This window comes from Oxyura jamaicensis, chromosome 14 (genome assembly GCF_011077185.1).
Source record: "Oxyura jamaicensis isolate SHBP4307 breed ruddy duck chromosome 14, BPBGC_Ojam_1.0, whole genome shotgun sequence".
Taxonomy (NCBI): Eukaryota; Metazoa; Chordata; class Aves; order Anseriformes; family Anatidae; genus Oxyura; species Oxyura jamaicensis.
In genome coordinates, this window is record NC_048906.1 from 14441498 (window position 1) to 14461497 (window position 20000).

The window sequence follows — 20000 nt, forward strand, 5'->3', positions numbered from 1 at the left end:
AAAAAAAAAAGGGGGAGGGCATGGGGGGGGACACAACAGGACAAGTAGTGTAGAGGCTAAATTGCTCTCATCAGCAAATAATAATTTCAGGTGTGCTGGGTTGAATGCACTTCTAATCTGAAGTTAATGGCTAAACACCAGATTTGTTCAGGCAGGAGAGCACCTAGAAATAACCAGGTACTATAGGCACGAGTAGTCAAAGAATCCCAGAAAGATATCACAAACCCTATTTAGCAGACTTCCTTTGGCCCTTACTGACTAGGTGTAGCTTGGGGTTGAAGGGAGAGGCCAGCATCTGCATTCAAGTCAAGTGAATGAAAAATACCCAGCAACTTTTCTACTTACAAGTTTGAATATTAAAAATGGCTTAGGCTGGCCAAGAATAATTATTTAATCTGAATTCCTACTAAATTAGGTACTTAAAAAGTGCAGGGAAAACAACATGACAGAAGACACAGTTTCAAGCCTGTGATTCCCCTACACCCCCCTTTTTTATTTATTTTTTCATATTTAAAATATTTAATTAATCCATACATTTTTAATATAATATAGTTGATTAACACTAGTAATTTCAGTGTCTTTTAATATAACAAATCTCTTCTGAGAAATATTCCTAGTTAATTATCCATGACATTTTTTAAAGTTTGCCTTCTAACTAATTTTAGTGTAAATATCAATAAATTCTTCATAACAAGGACTGAATTGGATTTTAGATGTTATGATTTTAGCATAATAAAAACTTGCAGCTCTCAAAACACACTATTCTCTCTTGGAGCTCTCCTTTAAAGTTTTGGAACTGAGGAGAAGGAGAGGCTTTCTGTCGTTTCACTTTAAAGTCAAACAGAATGACACTGGAAAGGGCTGGGGCGCTCGTCTATGTTGCCTACATTCACACCTCTGCCAAACTTTCTGCCTCTCCCCAGCCCTCTTCTCCCATTGCTCATTTCTGTCCTTGCACTGAAGCTTCCCATTCTCCACTAACACCAGTAGCATCATTTTGGGCTGAACTATAAACTTCTGGCACCAAAAAGGATGGAGATAAGAAAACTCCACCCCTTCTGTGGAGTGTGTGCTCTGGCATTTGTCTGTGGGCTTGTTGCCCAATTGTTATTGATAATCTCTCTCTCTTCTGGCTTCACACACAAGCAGACATTTGTCATATGTGCCCTATCCATCTGAGTCTCCTTGCTGTACTCCCGTGGGCTGTGTCACATTCAGCAACCCAAACCCTTTCAACTAGAGATTAAAGATTGGGCCTACTGATTCCCCACTCAGCGGTGCTGAGCTCTGGAGAACTCTCCTCAGCACATATGTAGATCGACTAAAAAGGTTATCTCCATAGCTGGCAGACAGGTTCCAACAGCACAACTAGTTACCAAACTTATCATAGAATCATTTGGATTGGAAAAGACCATCAAGATCATCACCCTATTACAAGTATCACCAGGTAAACCAAGTCTGTAATCACCACTTCCAACCTTTCCTTAAACAGCCCCAGGGACGGTGACTCCACCACCTCCCTGGGCAACCCGTTCCAATGCCTGACTGCTCTTGCTGAGAAGAAATATCTCCTCATTTCCAACCTAAACATCCCCTCGCAAAACTTGAGGCCATTCCCTATACTCCTATCACCAGTTATCTGTGAGAAGAGGCCGACTCCCAGCTACCCACACCTTCTCTTCAGGTAGTTGCAGAGAGCAATGAGGTCTCCCCTGAGCCTCCTCTTCCCCAGACCAAACACCCCCAGTTCCCTCAGCTGCTCCTCACAGGACTTGTGTTCCAGGTGCTTCACCAGCTTCCTAGCCCTTCTCTGGACATGTTCCAGGGCCTAAATGTCCTTGTTCTGAGGGGCCCAAAACTGAACCCAGCACTCAAGGTGTGGCCTCACCAGAGCAGAGTACAAGGGGAACGATCGCCTCCCTGGTCCTGCTGGCTGCACTATTCCTGATACAAGCCAGGATGCCGTTGGCCTTCTTGCCCACCTGGGCACACTGCTGGCTCCAGGGGAGCATCACTTATCACCCCCAGACCCTTTTCCTCTGCATAGCTTTCCAGTCTCTCTCCCCCAAGCCTGTAGATCTGCATGGGGTTATGGGGTTGTTGTGGTCAAAGTGCAGGACCCAGCACTTAGCCATGTTGAACCTCATGAACCTTAGCCATGTTGTTCCATGTTGAACTTGCTGCAAAGGTGACAGACACCAGTTCATAGTCTGTAATTACTTCACATTCTTGCATTACACATGCAAATATTACAGAAAATGTAACAGAAAAGATTACAGATGCCAAAAATGTCATCAAAGTAGCATAATGGTCTTATTCTCAACAATGGAATTGGGGTACAGGTGAAGAAAATTGTAAGAAGGAAAGACTTTCTACCCCATACATCTGATAGAACACCTATTAATGGAACACTGAGAAAGGATAAAAAACACTTACACCTTGAATAAGACCATTCATTAAAAACATATTATGGGGAAAAAAAAAAAAAAAAAACGTAAAACTGTTATCCTTGGAGTTGTCAAAAGGCCCTAGAAAAAAGAATTCTAGAAATATGACCTCCATGGGATGGTATATGTTTGGCCCACCAATACTTTGCTGTGTATTGCTGCTTCCTCCTCCTCCTCCTCCTCCCTCTCCTGGACTGGAGCTGGTGGCATGTCCACGCCCTTTTCACTCCCACTGTCCTCCTGGCAAGACCAGGGTAAAACAAACACTGTGACAAACAGGCAGTGGTGCTCTGGGCCAAGGATACATGTCACAAGATCAGAGGAGCCCCACCCCAGCAGGTGGTAGCTCCAGGAGTAGGCCCCACACCATCACGGCCTCCGCTTCCACATAGAAGCTCTGCTGAAATGGTCAAAGATCGCGGCATCAGCCCTGGTATCAGAAACCATAAGGTTTTTATCCATGCTTTTGGTCCTGCAGGGTCATACAGATCATCCAGAATGAAGGTGGAGTAGGACATTCTATGCTGATGGCTGCTGTGTGGGATAGACCTTGGCTCCCCCACGCTCCCCTAGTGGCCCCCATGTTTTCAGGCACTAGCTGCATGATCAGTTTAGTTCTCTCTCCATTTCCTTCAAGGGCTCTCTTCATCTCTCTGATGGAAAGAAACTCACAGTGGGTAGGACAGGCTGCTGTAGGGTCTGATTCAAATCAACAATGGAAATTCAGAATGTGACATTTAGGCCTCCCTCACCTGGAACAGGCCAAGGTAGTGCACTCTCACACATCCCTACAACCATCTAGACATGTTGTAAAACCAGAATTACAGTGGACTGCAATGTACAACTTTATTTGGGGAGTTTCTGTAAAAACAAACAAACAAAACAAAACAAAACAAAACAACAACAACAAAATAAATGCAATACTCCAGGTGAGGTCTCACAGTTATTCCATGAGCTTTCCAGGAACTGAGGTGGGGCTGACCAGACTGTAATTACCTGCATCCTCCTCCTTGTACTCCTTTCTTTTTCCTTTTTTTTTTTTAAAAACACTAAACAGCACTATGACTAAGCATAGAATTAATTCACAAGGGAATTGCATGTTTTACGCCTGCATGGTCATAGACCCAATATCTTGTCAACTATTTCGATTTAATTTATCTGATCCTTTATTAAGCAAACCATACTGGAAGCTGAGAGTAAGCTGGGCCTGATCTTGTGTTTAAAAGGTGTTAGGAATTTCAGACAAACTAAGAGTGCACTATGCTTATGCAGCAGCATGCACAGGCACAGCTGCATGGCAAATGTGTCTGTGGTAGCTTATGTGCATATATACCATCATCACATGAATTATACATTTCTTGTCATGTAAAGCACTAAGCATAGTTATGCATTTTTCTTGACTTCTTTTTCACTTTACTGGACACACAATGATGTACTTTACATCATTATATTAGACTTCAAATGAATGCAAGTTCCTTGTTCAGGGTGAGTTTTTTTTCTTTTTTCTTTTTTCTTTTTTCTTTTTTTTTTTTTTTAATTGCTACTTTTAAATTCTAGTGAAACAACAAGTAAACAAATAAAAAATTCATTAGAGAGAGGCAGCTCAACTTAGATAAAAGTTTTACAGCACATAGCTCTGCTTTCAAAAACAGAAAATCCAGTCACCAGGTCATTAGCACAGCATGTAGCACCACAGAGATGAGGAACATTAGAACTTGTGTCATTTGCAAGATTTACTAATATTTCAGTGTCTTAACAACAGCATTTCAGCCTAAAGCTTCCCAAAAGGCATTTAAACATTTAAAATATCAGCTCCAAATGGCTATGAATACATTTACTCACTACAAACATATTTAAAACAATGGATTTGGGCTGCATTGTGACAACCTTGGAGCTACTGTGGAAAGGCAGAAGGAAGGCATGAAGAATATTCTTTTTCTTTTTTTTTTTTTTTTTTTTTTTTCCACCCCTTTGCAAGGGCAGCCAGAGCGTGTCTGCTTTGAGCATGCGTGGAACGATTGCTATAAAATGCTCGTGGGAGTAGTTGTATGTACAGATTAAGTTTTAGTGTTTGGCCGTGAAGATTCCCCTGAAGAAGCTAACACTGATTACGATCCTAGCTTGATAGCTTTGCTTCTTTGAACATGCCAAGTTAATTTCATGCTGAATAAGGAGAAAACATATGCCTGTCACGGTGCTATATATCAGTCAGGGGCCAATAACAAAGGTCTTAAAACCAGGCTGACTAGGTTTGCAACATGTCTTGGCTAAAAAAAAGTGAAATGCAGCTGCCTTTGTGCTTTCTACAGTACAAATGAACTTTCATTTGAAAGAGAAGGTAGATAAGGAGGGGTACACATTATCTTTTAAAATTGCTTTGTATTATGCTTTTAAGCATAGGCCAAAGGCACTGTCTGGAAAGAATGGCTCTAGAAATGTGTTGGTGGGATGCTTCTCTGCACAGACATCCCCTTTCCCCAGCTCTTTCTTGAAAGATAGCTGTTGTAGTTAGTCAACATAATTACTGAAAAACAAACAAAAAACACCAAGAATCTTTGGGGGTTTGCATAAGTCTTCTATCTGTTTGCTTCCCTCCCACCCCCTCAACTCTGCTATTCTTAAATCTTTACTTGTTCTTTGATCTTCACTTAAACTCCCTTATTTTAATGTTAGGAATTGGAAGAGGCTTTAAAACAAACAAACAAACAAACAAACAAACAAACAAAATGAATAGAACCTCCACTGAGCTGTTATTTAAGTAAACTGCTTCTCCTGGACCAAATATAAAATGTCAGAAAACTTTCATAAACTGTGCTGTAGGAATGCAATTGCTACTGAAAAGAATGCAATCACAGCTGCTAAATTTTAGTAGTAATCTTTTAAACTTTAGTAATATTTCAATTAAATACATCTTAGCTAAAAGTAGCTCAATGTAAAAGGGGAAGGCCCAAAGGTTTTGTAAATGCCTGTCATAAGGAAATTTTGCAAACTTTTGCAAGATTTGTCTTGAGGTATTTTCAGTTTTAAGTTAAGCTTTCTGAAAGACAGATGGCCAATTGTAAATGAGGGCATGGTACCAAACACTTAACAGCAAAAAAAAAGTCTTCTGTTATTGTTTCTATTACTTTTTAGGTCAGACTGCTTTTATTTTTATGAAAAGAAGGAGTGTCCTATGGGCATTTTACAAACTACTGGTGAATTTTCTATTTATGTGGAGATAATTAGAAGTGTCTTGAAGGGCAAAGCCCCTGAACCTCTCCCCAGGACTACCGATTTCATCTGGCAAAAGTCGTTGTCCTTTTTTCTCCACATTATCAACAAACTCACAGGAGAGTTGCTTTGCCTTTGCAGTTGAGATTCTAGAAAAGCTTGGTTTTCAACTACCCTTAAAGAATATATATAGGGTGGGTTATTATACAAAATGTTTGTAAAAGGATAAACACAAAATAAGTAAATAATGATTTGTGCTGTGTATACGGAGGAATGAAACTTAGTTGGAGAAAGGCCTGCATTCTGTTTTCTTTGAGGTCAAATTTACCTTTGAAGGCTGAAAGAGAATTTCCATATGCAGAAATTAGGGAGAACAGATTTGAGTCTCAGCTCCCAACTCCACAGAAAGCCTGATGAAAGATCGGCACCAGTGATTGCAGAGGAATAGCTTTAATCACATTGGAATGAATTATGGAATATTAATTTTCCAGGACAGACTGCATTGAATTGCTATGTCTATCTTCCATGATTCAGCAGTTGTCATTGTGGCCTTACATGTAGATAGCACAAAGTTATCAGAATGTAGCTAAGCCTCTACAGGTATGCAGCCTGTGCCTACATATTGCCTTGCTATGCAAGTGACTATCACTAATCAGTGCTACTAGACATAACTGACAACTTGGAGTTCCTTTTTCAGGAAACCCATGGTGATGGTGATGTCTTAATAATCCTGAAATGGCTGCATTTGCAATATGTAGTTAGTCTTTGATCATGTTAAATATTCAATGCACAGCTGTTTTCCTTAAGTAATGATCCATGAGCCAGAAAGCTCAGATCAGTTCTTAGTATAGGTTGCCAGTCTAACCCCAGGGAGAGTTGGAGCAATTCTAGGGGAGGCTTAATTGTTACTAATCTGTAGCTTCCCAAAGCCAATTTGCCATAGAAGCTCATGCTTTCTTCGTGTTGCGTGCCCAGGAGGAGGACAGTGGTGGATTCTCCTGCGTTGGTGGAATTTTCAACCCAAAATTAAATATCTTCAGTGCTGTCAAAACCCTTTGTTTGTTTGTTTATTGTAACAACGACACTACACATTATTGGTTCTATCACTCCTTATGTCAAAGTATAGCTAGCCTATGACACATGAAAAATATACATAACCTATCCAAAAACAGCTTGTTACTTGGCTCATGCTAAAATCTGGAAATTCCTTCTCTCCAGTCAAAAACATTTACCTTCATTATTCTGTATAATAAATGTTTGCTTTTAGATATCCATTCTTGAATTTACAAAAAACAGGTCCTTAGATGATCAACTGCTCTGGTCAGAGCCCTGTAAATTATGACTAACTAACTAACTAACTAACTATCAAATTTAAACCATTGTATTTTCTCTGATTAAAACACTATTAATATTGTTGCATGCTTGCACTTACATGAAAAATAATTCAAACTTTTCTCTTTTAATGCTGTCTACTTTTCTGCAGAATGATCACAAGCACTATAGACTATATGAGTTTTCCTTTCAGCAGCCTTAAAGTTATTTAAGATTCCTTCCTTCTGCTCACTCAGCAACACAACTTTTGTTGCCTTGTTGCTAAGTTCCCTCAGCATACTGGCATAACTACCAACACATTTTCTCTTTTTCCTTCTCCCTTCCCTCCTCTCTCCTTCTTAAACCTTAAATGTAATACTAGCACTGAGTAGGAAGAAAGTTATCCAGATTTCTTGGCTAACAGAATACACATCTGGCCAAAAGCATAGCATATCATCTACTTTTGCAGTACAGCTTCTTGTCCATTGAAGAGGAAGTACAAAAGTGTCCTGGTTTCAGTTAGGACAGTTATTTTTCCTTCCTACTAGCTGGTAGGGTGCTATGTTTTGGATTAGGATGAGAAGAATGCTGATACCACCCTGATGTTTTAGTTGTTGCAGAGCAGTGCTTACACCAAGCCAAGGACTCTTCAGCTCCTCGCTGCGTCCTGCCAGCGGGCAGGCTGGGGGTGCAGCAGGAGCTGGGAGGGGACAGACCCAGGACAGCTGACCCCACCTGGCCAAAGGGGTATTCCGTACCATCTGGCGTCATGCTGAACAATTAATATGGGGGGGCTGGCCGGGGTGGGGGCCGACTGCTCGGGGTTGGGCTGGGCATCAGTCAGCGGGTGGTGAGCAATTGCATTGTGCATCACTTGTTTGTACATATTATTATTATTATTTTCTATCTTAATAAACTGTCTTTATCTTAACCCACAGGCTTCACTTTCCTGTTTCTCTCCCCCATCCCAGAGAGGGAGGGGGGAGAGTGAGCGAACGGCTGTGTGGTGTTTAGCTGCCAGCCGGGTTAAACCACAACAAAAAGAAAGCTAGTTTAGGAGAAAAAATTATCAAAGGTGGTATCTGACCATCCTTTCACAACATTGATACACAGGCAGGAGATATTCAAACCTACAGTACAGCTTAGCAATTAGTGCATGGGAGAGAAAAGAAGTAATAAACAGCTAAATTTAACAAAATAAACAGCTGTGTCCTTTACGATTCTAAGAAGGTTAAGGAACCACAAAGTCTAAAAAGAACTGGCCTTATATTAAAATATATAGTCACTATTATGTACAATACAGTGGTTGCTTCTCCAAAAACAATAAACAGAAGTAACATGAAGCAAAAGAAGCCTAGAAAATTTCAAGTTTTTTTTTTTTTTTTTTTTTTTTTTTTTTAATTGACAGCTGACTTCATTAACTCAGACACCAGCTGTTGCACTGGAAAATGTTATATGATATTTTTAAGTTATCACAAATAGGTAACAACAATATTTGTAAATATTCTACCATTCTAACTAATCTTCATATAATATACTTTTTAGAAAACGATGTGGCAATTGGCAAGTTAAGGTCTTAATATCTCTTTGAACTAAATTTGAAAAAATTACTTGCTCCTCATTCACTCATAAATCATGAACAAAATGAAATTTTACTTTAGGAATTAAATTGGAGGGGATAAGAACTTTCAAATTTGGGAAAAAGTGCAGAAATCTCAAGGTAAAAAAAGCAGATCTTAAAAGTGTCTTTTGTCAGAAGACAAAGCATGTGTAGGCAAACGTCTGCTGAAGTTGGACCACACCTCTTTAGGTGACTTCAGTTGTATACAAAACACCTTGAAAAGACCAGAAAAATCAGAATAAAATACTGCAACCATTACTTGGGGAATTTCCACTAGTCCTGACGGTAGCTTGCTCTGTGATGAAAAAGTTCTGAAGAGCTCCCTCTGGATTTAGGCAGATCAATGATAAACATTTCAGTTGACTCTGCTAGTTCTGCTGCAGCTGTAATTGATGGTACCTAATTCCTTCTGCCCTTCCGTAAGATACTTGATTTCTGCTTCCACAAATCTCCAGTTGTCTTATGATAATTCATTTCATTGGGGACCTGTTTCTCAGGGTGTTGCATTTATGACACACAATTTTCCTGTCTCCAACCCTATGGTAGGCTCCACACAGCTGTAAAATTCTACTTAATGGTGCCAGGAGGCAGGCTGACCGAATAAGACAGAGGTGAACAACTCAATGAGAGCTCAAATTTACACATATTTCCATTAATCTGGCATTGGGCAAAAATACTTCTCTGTTGACTTCCTGTCCAAGTCACTGAGAGTAAAGCTATAAAAAAAGATTATAAAAAAGTAGGCCATGTTTCTCTGCTTATCCTATTCCTGTTGCCACTTCACATTTTCCAGAGATAAGAAACTTCAGAATGGACTGAAAAAGGATGACTGGCACAACACTTTGTGGTGATGCATGCCCTCCTCTTAATCTCAATATATGAATTACGTCTTCACCCCACTAGGGGACAAAGTCAGCTGAAATGAACAATTAATTGAACAATTTCTATACCAGAGTGTAATGGCAGGTCACATAAAAAAAAAAAAAAACCCCCCCCCCGGGGGGGGGGGGCATCCATCAAAATCCAGAGACATCTCATAAGAACTCATCTGTACAGCAGAATTTACTGGCTTTGGCAACATGCATATTTCACAGAATCACAGAATCACAGAATAGTCAAGGTTGGAAGAGACCTCCAAGATCACTGAGTCCAACCTCCGACCTAACACTAACAAATCTTCCACTAAACCATATCCCTAAGCTCTACATCTAAACGTCTTTTAAAGACCTCCAGGGATGGTGACTCAACCACTTCCCTGGGCAGCCTATTCCAATGCCTAACAACCCTTTCAGTAAAGAAGTTCTTCCTAAGATCCAACCTAAATCTCCCCTGGCGCAACTTAAGCCCATTCCCCCTCGTCCTGTCACCAGGCACGTGGGAGAACAGACCAACCCCCACCTCGCTACAGCCTCCCTTCAGGTACCTGTAGAGAGCGATAAGGTCACCCCTGAGCCTCCTCTTCTCCAGGCAAAACAGTCCCAGCTCCCTCAGCCGCTCCTCATAAGACTTGTTCTCCAGACCCCTCACCAGCTTTGTAGCCCTTCTCTGGACTCGCTCAAGCACCTCGATGTCCTTCTTGTAGCGAGGGGCCCAAAACTGAATGCAGTACTCGAGGTGTGGCCTCACCAGAGCCGAGTACAGGGGGACAATCACTTCCCTGGACCTGCTGGCCATGCTGTTTCTGATACAAGCCAGGATGCTGCTGGCCTTCTTGGCTGCCTGAGCACACTGCTGGCTCATATTCAGCCGACTGTCAACCAATACTCCCAGGTCCTTCTCTGCCAGGCAGCTTTCTAACCACACATCTCCCAGCCTGTAGCTCTGTTTGGGGTTGTTGTGCCCCAGGTGCAGGACCCGGCACTTGGCCTTGTTGAACTTCATACCGTTGGCCTCGGCCCATCGGTCCAGCCTATCCAGATCCTCCTGCAGAGCCTTCCTACCCTCGAGCAGATCGACACACGTACCTAACTTGGTGTTGTCTGCAAACTTGCTGAGGGTGCACTCGATCCCCTCGTCTAGATCATCGATGAAGATGTTAAAGAGGACTGGCCCCAGTACCGAGCCCTGGGGGACTCCACCAGTGACCTGCCTCCAACTGGATTTGACTCCATCCACCAAAACTCTCTGGGCCTGGCCATCCAGCCAGCTCTTAACCCAACGAAGTGTACGCCAGTCCAAGCCATGAGCAGCCAGTTTCCTGAGGAGAATGCTGTGGGGAACGGTGTCAAATGCCTTGCTGAAGTCAAGGTAGACCACGTCCACAGCCTTTCCCTCATCCACTAAGCGTGTCACCTTGTCATAGAAGGAGATCAGGTTCGTCAAGCAGGACCTGCCCTTCATAAACAAATGCTGACTAGGCCTGATCGCCTGCTTGCCCTGCAACTGCCGCATGATGACACCCTAGATAATCTGCTCCATGAGCTTCCCTGGCACTGATGTTAAACTAACAGGCCTATAGTTCCCCGGGTCTACCCTCCGGCCCTTCTTGTAGATGGGCGTCACGTTTGCTAGCCGCCAGTCAAGTGGGACCTCCCCCGATAGCCAGGACTGCCGATAAATGATGGAAAGCGGCTTGGCCAGCTCCTCCGCCAGTTCTCTCAGTACCCTCAGGTGGATCCCATCCGGCCCCATTGACTTGCGTACATCCAAATGCTGTAGCAGGTCGCCAACCATTTCCTCGTGGATTGTGGGGGCCACATTCTGCTCCCCATCCCCTTCCACCAGCTAGGGTTTCTCTCTATATTCTCTTTCGGCCAATAAAAGCTACTTCTCAGCTTCCCAGATAAAACTACTTTTTTCTCCTCGTTTGCTTGCTTTTTTACCTGAAATAACTTTACTTTCTAACTGTGGAGCAATGGGGCTCCAGATCTGTGATGAAAGCTCAGTTATTTTATCAGCTCTATTAGTAAATGGAGAATGACTTAAGAATGTTGCTATTTCCAGGCCATCACTTTTTTGGGGGGGGGATTGTTGCCCATCTCGGTGAACATCAGCAGTTGTGTACAAGGAGATGTGAAACAGAGGTTCTATAAGAATAAGGTGAGGATGGCAGAAACATTCAGAGCTGCATGTGCAACTGCTCACATCACAAAAAACATGACAATTCTGCAGGTGACAAGGTCACACATAGGTGGGTATATTGCAGCCATTCCATTTTTTTCTCAAAGACTGCAGAGCTGACATTCTCACCTCTCATTTGGACATTTGACAGATTTTTATTTTTTTAATTATAAATCAGGTGCTTCACAAATTTGAATTCCATTTTGATGCCCCTGGTAAAGCCTAAAGCTTCCATCCAAGTCATAATTTTCTGCTTTCTGCTTTATAAACCATATTATAAAGAGGGAAACCCCAGAAAACCCTTTTGCTGCATGTTAATTCTGCTGCAAATGGCTTGAATTGAATATCCTATTAGAAAATTTGTCTGTGGTTATAAGTTTCCAGACTTAGAAGCTCTTGTTTTGGAGTTCTTGTCCCTACTCCAAGGGACAGGTTTAAATCTTGGCTTAAAATGAAGATATCTGCTGCCAGTTATGAAGATACAAACAGCAGACTTCTTTCCTATAGCAAAAGTGCAAACAGAAGATACATTTCTCTGCTCCTACTGCTTCTTCTGATTCTGATCTCACACTTCCCCAATATTTAAAACTGCAAATTGAAACTACTTGTCTGAGAAATAAGCAACCATTGCTCTACATGATCTACCTAAAAGCTGCCTTTTTAAAAATGTCAAATCTTGTTCATTTAAAAGTGTTCATTTAAAAGCAACTAACATGCCACAGCCAGACTAAAGAGAGTAGAAGCTGCCGGCTACTACTCTACAGAAGCTGCAGGCTACTTTCTACAGAAGTTGCAAGTAAGGATTTTAGGTAAGTTTTTCAGTTAACGTAAAAAACTTTTAATATAAAAGTATTCAGAACTATACTGCTGTATATTTCAGAAGGGTTTGAGTTTCTCTTCTCAAGTAACAGGAAACAAACAAATAATTACTGTTATGCTTAATTCTCAGGACTGCTTTAAGTTACAGCAAGTTAAACATGCAAAATGTAACAGAACATTATCTTCAATATGATGTTTCATGTGGTAGTGGAAGAAAAAAAGTGTCTTTATATATAATTTTAGAATCTGAGGACACTGAGCCAAATGCAAAACTGAGCCCACAGAGACATAGAAGATTTTGCATTTGATCTTCCATTAAGACCTTGTTAGATGAATTGCTGCAACACAAGCACAGTTCTTTACAGCAATGCATTAAATAGTAATTTATTTTGAGTATCATCTGTCTTTTTTGCCAACTGATTATACAGAAAGCTGAACTGTGGATTCATGCCAAATTAAATATGACCCGGCAAGACATTAGAAAAAGAAGATAAAAACAAAACCAGACAAAGCATGTGTAAGTTAAATCTAACCATGCCTTGCTATAATTCTGCAATAGCCTTCAGTGTAATTCATTCCAAGGCTCCTACCTGAAACTCTGAGGGAGTAGGTGGGTCTAACGTTGCTAAGCAAAAGAAATTGTGTTGAATACCCTATCCCTAGAAACTTCCTGCATTATTTCTACTTACATATTAAAGTTGGAATAAATCCAAAAAGAACAATTAAAACATGATAGATCTATTGAAGGTCATTAAATGGCCAAGACTTTTGGACACTCGTAGAGCTGTTGTAGCTCAAATAACAAAGAGGCGTGCTTAAGATCATCTCTAAGACTAATAGGATGATTAAAAAAGAAAAAAAAAGTGGCTTCAATTCTAGGGAAAATTTGCTATCAGTGAGTTTTACTGTGAGGAACAGCCTCACAGTGCACATGTTACAGAGATCACAGTACTTTGCACTCTTTGTACTATATATAAAATGTGTGAGATCTACAGTCTCGTTCATATAGAGATATCTCACATAAAGATATCAGTTCTACAATGGAATGACATTGGGTCAGATCAGTTGACCTAAAGGAATTACATAAATTTCAACGTTGACACCATTAATAACACAAGAAAGGAAAATAGAATGGATGTACCATATAGCTGTTATTTTTTACAAGGGTCCATTTTAATATAAACTAACAGTAAGTTCATGGTAGTGTCACAAAAAAATAATAATAATAAAAAAAAATATCTGTGGATATGTCTTAGGGACTGTTTGCCAAGTAAACTATTAACTGAAGCCCAGATCATTTCTCTTAGATCCTTGTTCAAAGAGGAACCTGCGTTCACACACTTTTCTCCTTTTGTGCATTAGGAGCTCCACAGATCAGTTTTTGTTACTTACAGCCTATAGCACTCTTCCATGATCTGGGTGTACTTGCATGAGCTAAGTAGAGACCGGCATAAGCGAGAGGAAAGATAGCTGCAAGAAAGACTGTGACAGTAGGGAGTCATATTGTATCAGTGACAATATTGAAATTTAGATTCAAATATTAATATTTAGTACCTGCTATCTCTTCTCTATTGTGATTTATGGCAGAAATCCACCAATGGCAATGAGATCTGAGAAAAAGTGAAGTATTACATACCGGACTACAGGAATGTGGTTTAATGAGAATGATCCTTGATGTGTCTTTAATCTGTGAGACAATATGCTGATTTGTTACTGCAGTCTCTTTCTACCACTGACTTCTCATTGATATGCACTAATCTCTAGTTTTAAATCTCTAATCTCTAATTTTAAACTAATGTTTAAAAATATCCTCAGTCCTTCCTAGGACAGGAATTACTCTTGAATAAATCAGGAATTACTTTTAGATTAAGACTTTTGCCCTAAATTACATTTGTGCAACTTGTTAATACATTTTACATGAAGTATCAGAAAGGATCTTAGGAAAGAGGAGGGCAGCTACCATAGTATCTATTTCCCATAGAAACCATCAGGGCAAGTTTATTTGCACATTGTGGTTGCAAATAATGAATTCAATTTAATATTTGGGGTTGCCTGGGGTTTAAATTGGTACTGATCTTAGTCTAATGTTTCTAATTTCAAAAATTGAAACACATTACTATATGACTTTGCCAGCATGCAAAACGTTAATCTTGATAGATTACACTAAGCTTTATAGAGAGCACTTTTTGCTCCACTTACATTTCAGGATCTTAACTCCTCAGCATAAGGATGCTTTAGCTCTTTATACTGAGAACACCACACATTTATTTTAATTGGATAACTGAGCTTTTTTGCTTACTGAGCTGTCTGCCTGACATTTGCAAAGTGCAGGTTTTTTTCCTGAACATAACCTAGCTGTTCATTTTTATAATGCCTGTCATCCTGAATGTGGAATCTCATCCTTAATTAGTTGTCATATTTGTTTAGTTGTTATACATCATCCATTGGTCTGAACTGTTTGGTTTAGTGTCCTTTCATCATGTCCACTAAATGATTATTTTTGCATTCACTTATGTTTTATTTAACAGTTTTCCGATTTATTGAATTCCTGACTCACAGGTCTTTCACTAAACAATGGAATCATTAAATTGGTTAAGCATGCAGGTTCTCAGAGCAATACATGGGCAAATCAAAGCTAGCAGAGAGCAAACTAAATCAATCCATAAGCTGTACTGAGAAGCAGACTGGAGTGTTCTACAGTACCATACATGCAGTGAGCTCAGTTTCAGCCCAGGTTTTCAGCTCTAAATCTCTTTTGGAATCAGAACCCTACCACAAGTCAATCTAGCTCATGTGAAACAGAAAGAACACTTAATTGTCTTATGACCCCTGTTAAGCAAGCAATGGGGTCATATAAGCATGTTTTCACTCTGTCTGATGTGGAAGGGGAATGGAATCCAGGGCAGAGCCCAAACCAACAGATTCTTGAAAAAGTGTTTCTCTTTTACTCTTTAAGTAAAATGGAAGATCTTCAACAGAGTTGAGCACAACTTTATCCAAAATACATATGGCAGCTCCATATGGAAAAAAATATATATATATATATATGTAAAATTACTGTATTAAGTTGAGCCAAGACAAGAGTTTAGAACCACCTTCCACATATATTTGTGAGTGCTTTAAACACAGTTTCAGTGAAATTGGTGATTATCTCTACCTCCCTTTCCACCCAAACTTTCTTTCTTAATACCTGTATCCAAGTCGGGTACTGCAAACCACGTAAGATGAGATCACTAACCGTGAGTAACTTGATAGGATATAAAGCAGGACTTTGAAAAGCTGACAATATCTACTACTGAGAGAGAAACAACAGCTGAAGAGGAGCTCCTGGCCCTGAATGTTGCCTGGAATAGTGAAACATCTCTTTGAAAATGGATAACCCACTTGTGATTGCTTTTCACTGCAACAATGGTACTGTTGTTGCATAACAGGTGTTATATTCTAGACAACCAAAGCTAGTGGTAAATTGTTCAGGTAATCACATCACTGTTTCAATTACACTGACACTGCATTAAAGTCGTCCTTTGTGTGGATATAGGCAACATATCCACGTGCTTAAAGACAAACTAGCATGAAATAAAAACTTACTTTTCCAAATATGAATATAAGGACTAGCTCTTGGATCTAGAACGAGTTTTAGCATTTTTCTTCCCCATGTTAAACTTACCCTCACTCATTAAGAGAAAAGGCTTGATTTCAAGCTGATGATAATACCAACAAATACTACCTAGGCTTTTCCTGATCCTAGTCTGTTCCTTGTGTTTTTTTATGAAGTGCTGCAAGACAATTCTTGGTATGCAGAGCACTAGGTTAGTGCTGGAGAATCATAAAAGCTACCAGAAAACAAATTTCCATTCATACAAAACCCAAACATCTCCATTGTTGTATGAATAAAGTTAGCTACTGCAAGGACTCAAATTCTAGTCTGGAAGGACTCAGAATAAAGCTCATGTTATAGTGAGAGATGAAGCTTATGGCCTTTAACAACAACTGAAGAGTTGCAATAAACTTTTATAATACTGGTAACAAGATTGGTTTTGATGACAGGGCGGCTAAGGGAGCTGGGGTTGTTCAGCGTGGAGAAGAGGAGGCTTAGGGGCAACCTTATCGCTCTCTACAGGTACCTTAAAGGAGGCTGCAGCGAGGTGGCGGTTGGTCTATTTTCCCATGTGCCTGGTGACAGGATGAGGGGGAATGGGCTAAAGTTACGCCAGGGGAGGTTTGGGTTGGATATTAGGAAGAACTTCATTACTGAACGGGTTGTTAGGCATTGGAATGGGCTGCCCAGGGAAGTGGTTGAGTCACAGTCCCTGCAGGTCTTTAAAAGACGTTTAGATGTAGAGCTTAGGGATATGGTTTAGTGGTTTGTAGTAGTTAGGTCAGAGGTTGGACTCGGTGATCTTGGAGGTCTCTTCCAACCTAGACAATTCTGTGATTCTGTGACACTTTCATAAATTCAAAGACATCCCCAAATAATTGTCTACCTTCTGATTTCACGTCCCACTCAAATCTTGCCTTAAAACTGGAAATATATATCTTCTGATTTTCTTTTTTCTTTTTTTTCCTCACTCCCTTCTGCCTATCAACATGCTGCTTCAGTTCTGTTTTAGGGAAGAAATCCTTTGCACATTCCTCATGCATCTGTACTGTAAAACTGTAAATAAATAAATAAAAATGTGGAATAGGAACATGCCAAAGTGGCAACAAATCATTTGAGGTAAGGCACTGTAACACAACACAACAGCAGTTCAAACTGTAGACAAATAATATTTCCAAAGTGTTAAAGAAAACTATATTTTAGTTCACAAACCAAAGCCAAATATAAAGCTAATAAACAATGTGCATGCACTTAAAGACAATCAAGGACAGAGTAGTGCAGGACATGGTAGAGAGGGAGTGATTCTGAGGTTTCCTAAAAATATTAAATTTGATCTTTGCTGTATGATATGCTACAGTGGAAGTTGTGTTAGAATTTTAACTAATTGAGAAAAATATCCCAAAGAGTTTACTGCATTTTCCTTTTCTTGTTGTTTTTGTTTTGGTTATACATGATACCTTGCTTATTCTTTAGCCAACTGCTCAATAAATATATATTTTTTATTAATTTACCACATGTTGGCTATTTGGTCACGAAAGGAAGTGCTACTGCATCAAATCATGAATAATGATACTGGACAACAGGTAGATGAATCCAATCACATGAACTGTATGGTGTTTCAGGTACTCTCTGTATGTGTGTCCCACTGATGTTTATCGCTCCACATGCTTCTCAACCTTGTTCAGTACAAATCTTAGTATTACTGCCTTTGTCATTTTGTCCAACCACCAAAGGAAACATTGTCAATATAGCCTTTGCCTTTGTGTATGGTATGTAGGAGAGTATACTCAAACATGTAGTGCTTGTATTTCATATAAAGCTATAAAGTAAGCAGAAGATAGCATCTCCCCACCATTGCTGGCACGCATCAGGGTTTCTTTTCTTTACTTTCTCAGAAGGATCAAAACACTTTCCAGAGAAGAACTTGATAGTAAATTGCAAAGCATTCAATATTTAATGCCTTATCTTTTTGTCGTCTCTGCCCCTGTTAATTTATAATGCAACAGGAACCCAAGTAGAATAGATACAATTCTGTTGGCATGCATGTGACATGCTGAATGGCACATTAAATACATCAGTCTCATCATGACCGTTTGAGCCCACAGGTAAGCCTAGACATACAAGTATGTAGCTGTCATTCCTGTGGCTTGAACTATAAACCTGGGAGCGACAAGGAGCCTTCCAGAATCGCAGAAATACCACTGTTGGTTTAAGATCAGCAGAATTATCCTTCCTTCCTTTCCTGTACTTGGAAGTGAAAAGAAATAGAAGCTGTCTATGAAAAAGACAGCTAAAGAGAAGGCTAGCTACCATCCATCACCAGAGAGAAGTGGTGCAGGGCCCTGGGAAGAGCAGCAGTCACATACTTACCAGTCACCAGCCCTCCCTAGTGTCGGTGCTCCTTGAGCAGCACTTGCCTGAGCAGCTACAGCCACGTTTCATCTTAGAGGTCAGATGCAGGTCAGTGGTATTTTTATGATCCTCTTAGATGAAATGGCCTGTTTAAATGAAGTCAGTTTATAAGACACTTTTATTTCCCTACAAACAAACAACAACAAAAAAACAATCCTTCTTCACATATCATGCACTGTTGCCTGAAAAAAAAAAATACATTTAATACTGGATAAAACTTCCCTTTCTGGGGAGCAAACATGCAACCCAGTCCCTGTGCTGAATCTCATCACTCTGCCTCTGACTTAAAAGCAGCAGCAGCAGAGCTCAAGCCAGCTGATGAGGTTATTGCCCCCCAGCCCCAACACACACACAAATAGCTGTGTGTACACATACGCATGCACGTGCACCCGGGCACACTCACTCATAGCCGCCTCGCTCCCTGCCCCAGCCTGGCTGTGCCCAGCTGTTGGTCCCTGAGAAGGAGGCCAGGCACACAGGGCAGGCACAAACCTCATCAGGCTCCTCTGCTCTGCCAAGCTCCCAACCACACTTTCAGGCAGTAAAAAAAGTCTGTGAACCTTGTCAGTAGTGCATCTGGTTACAAGTACACTGTGAATAGTATTGATGGTGCCACTGCGGGTAGCTCTTCAATCAAAACAGTAAAAAGGAAAAGCAAAATGACTTTGAACACCAACATAATTTTACCTTTTCAGACTAAGCTTTTATTTTGATATTACAAACCATTTTTTTTGTTGTTGTTATTATTCACAAATCACGGCTGTGATATAAACACTAATTTCTAAAGACAGATATACACATTTTCTGGGTTTGTAGGTTTCTGTATTCTTTTTATCTGTTTAGAAGTCACTATATTCCACATATGGTAGTAATATTTTTTTCATAAGTCATATTCTCAGTAGTTATTTATATAAGAGAAAACATTTCCAATATATATTGTAAAAAAATTTTCAAATGCTTTTCTTACATAACTATTTCAGACATACATTTTTAAATGACTACTAGGAGTACTGCAGGACCTTTATAAACAAAATAGTTGCTAATATGGGCTGCACCCTCAAACTTTCAAGATTATTTTAATAGTCTAAAACACCATACAATCACTTGAAGAGTGGGAGTTGTAAAGCCATTTCATGGAAATTAAAATTGCAAATAAATTCTGTTATTCTCCACATTAGACATTTTGTGTGTGCAGTTCCAGAAACAATGCATCATCAACAATTGAATTGGAAACCTAACACTTCGTAAACATTTTTAAGGTGCTTTATCTTGCTGTTTAAATGAAATATACTTTTTTTTTTTTTTTTTTTTTTTTTAATTGGAGGTTTGTCTCATATATCTTAGATAAGAAATGTGGGGATTGAACTCTTAATAAATTTTAGTTCATTCCCTCAGTAGTATAAATATATGTTACTACCCCATTTTTCATTGATTAATATAGTCTCTTTCTCTCTGTTTCAATTTTAAAGATAATTTATTTTTTCATTCTTAGATATAAATGCTACAGAAACTTTGTTTTCAA

General features: G+C 39.8%; 1 protein-coding gene and 1 long non-coding RNA gene across 27 annotated transcripts in view; both read right to left on the reverse strand.

Annotated features, from left to right (window-relative positions):
• The window catches only part of LOC118174052, a 10090-nt gene extending 364 nt beyond the window's left edge, over positions 1-9726 (reverse strand). The window contains exon 1 of the long non-coding RNA XR_004754519.1: positions 9682-9726. This is a non-coding gene — a long non-coding RNA (uncharacterized LOC118174052). The remainder of the gene's footprint in view (positions 1-9681) is intronic.
• A 9495-nt stretch (positions 9727-19221) lies between these two features.
• Positions 19222-20000, reverse strand: part of RBFOX1 (RNA binding fox-1 homolog 1) — an 814571-nt gene continuing 813792 nt past the window's right edge. For all 26 annotated transcript variants that reach the window (XM_035339113.1, XM_035339111.1, XM_035339110.1 and 23 more), the window contains one exon: positions 19222-20000. This exon is cut by the window's right edge. The gene's annotated coding sequence lies outside the window, so the exon portion shown is untranslated.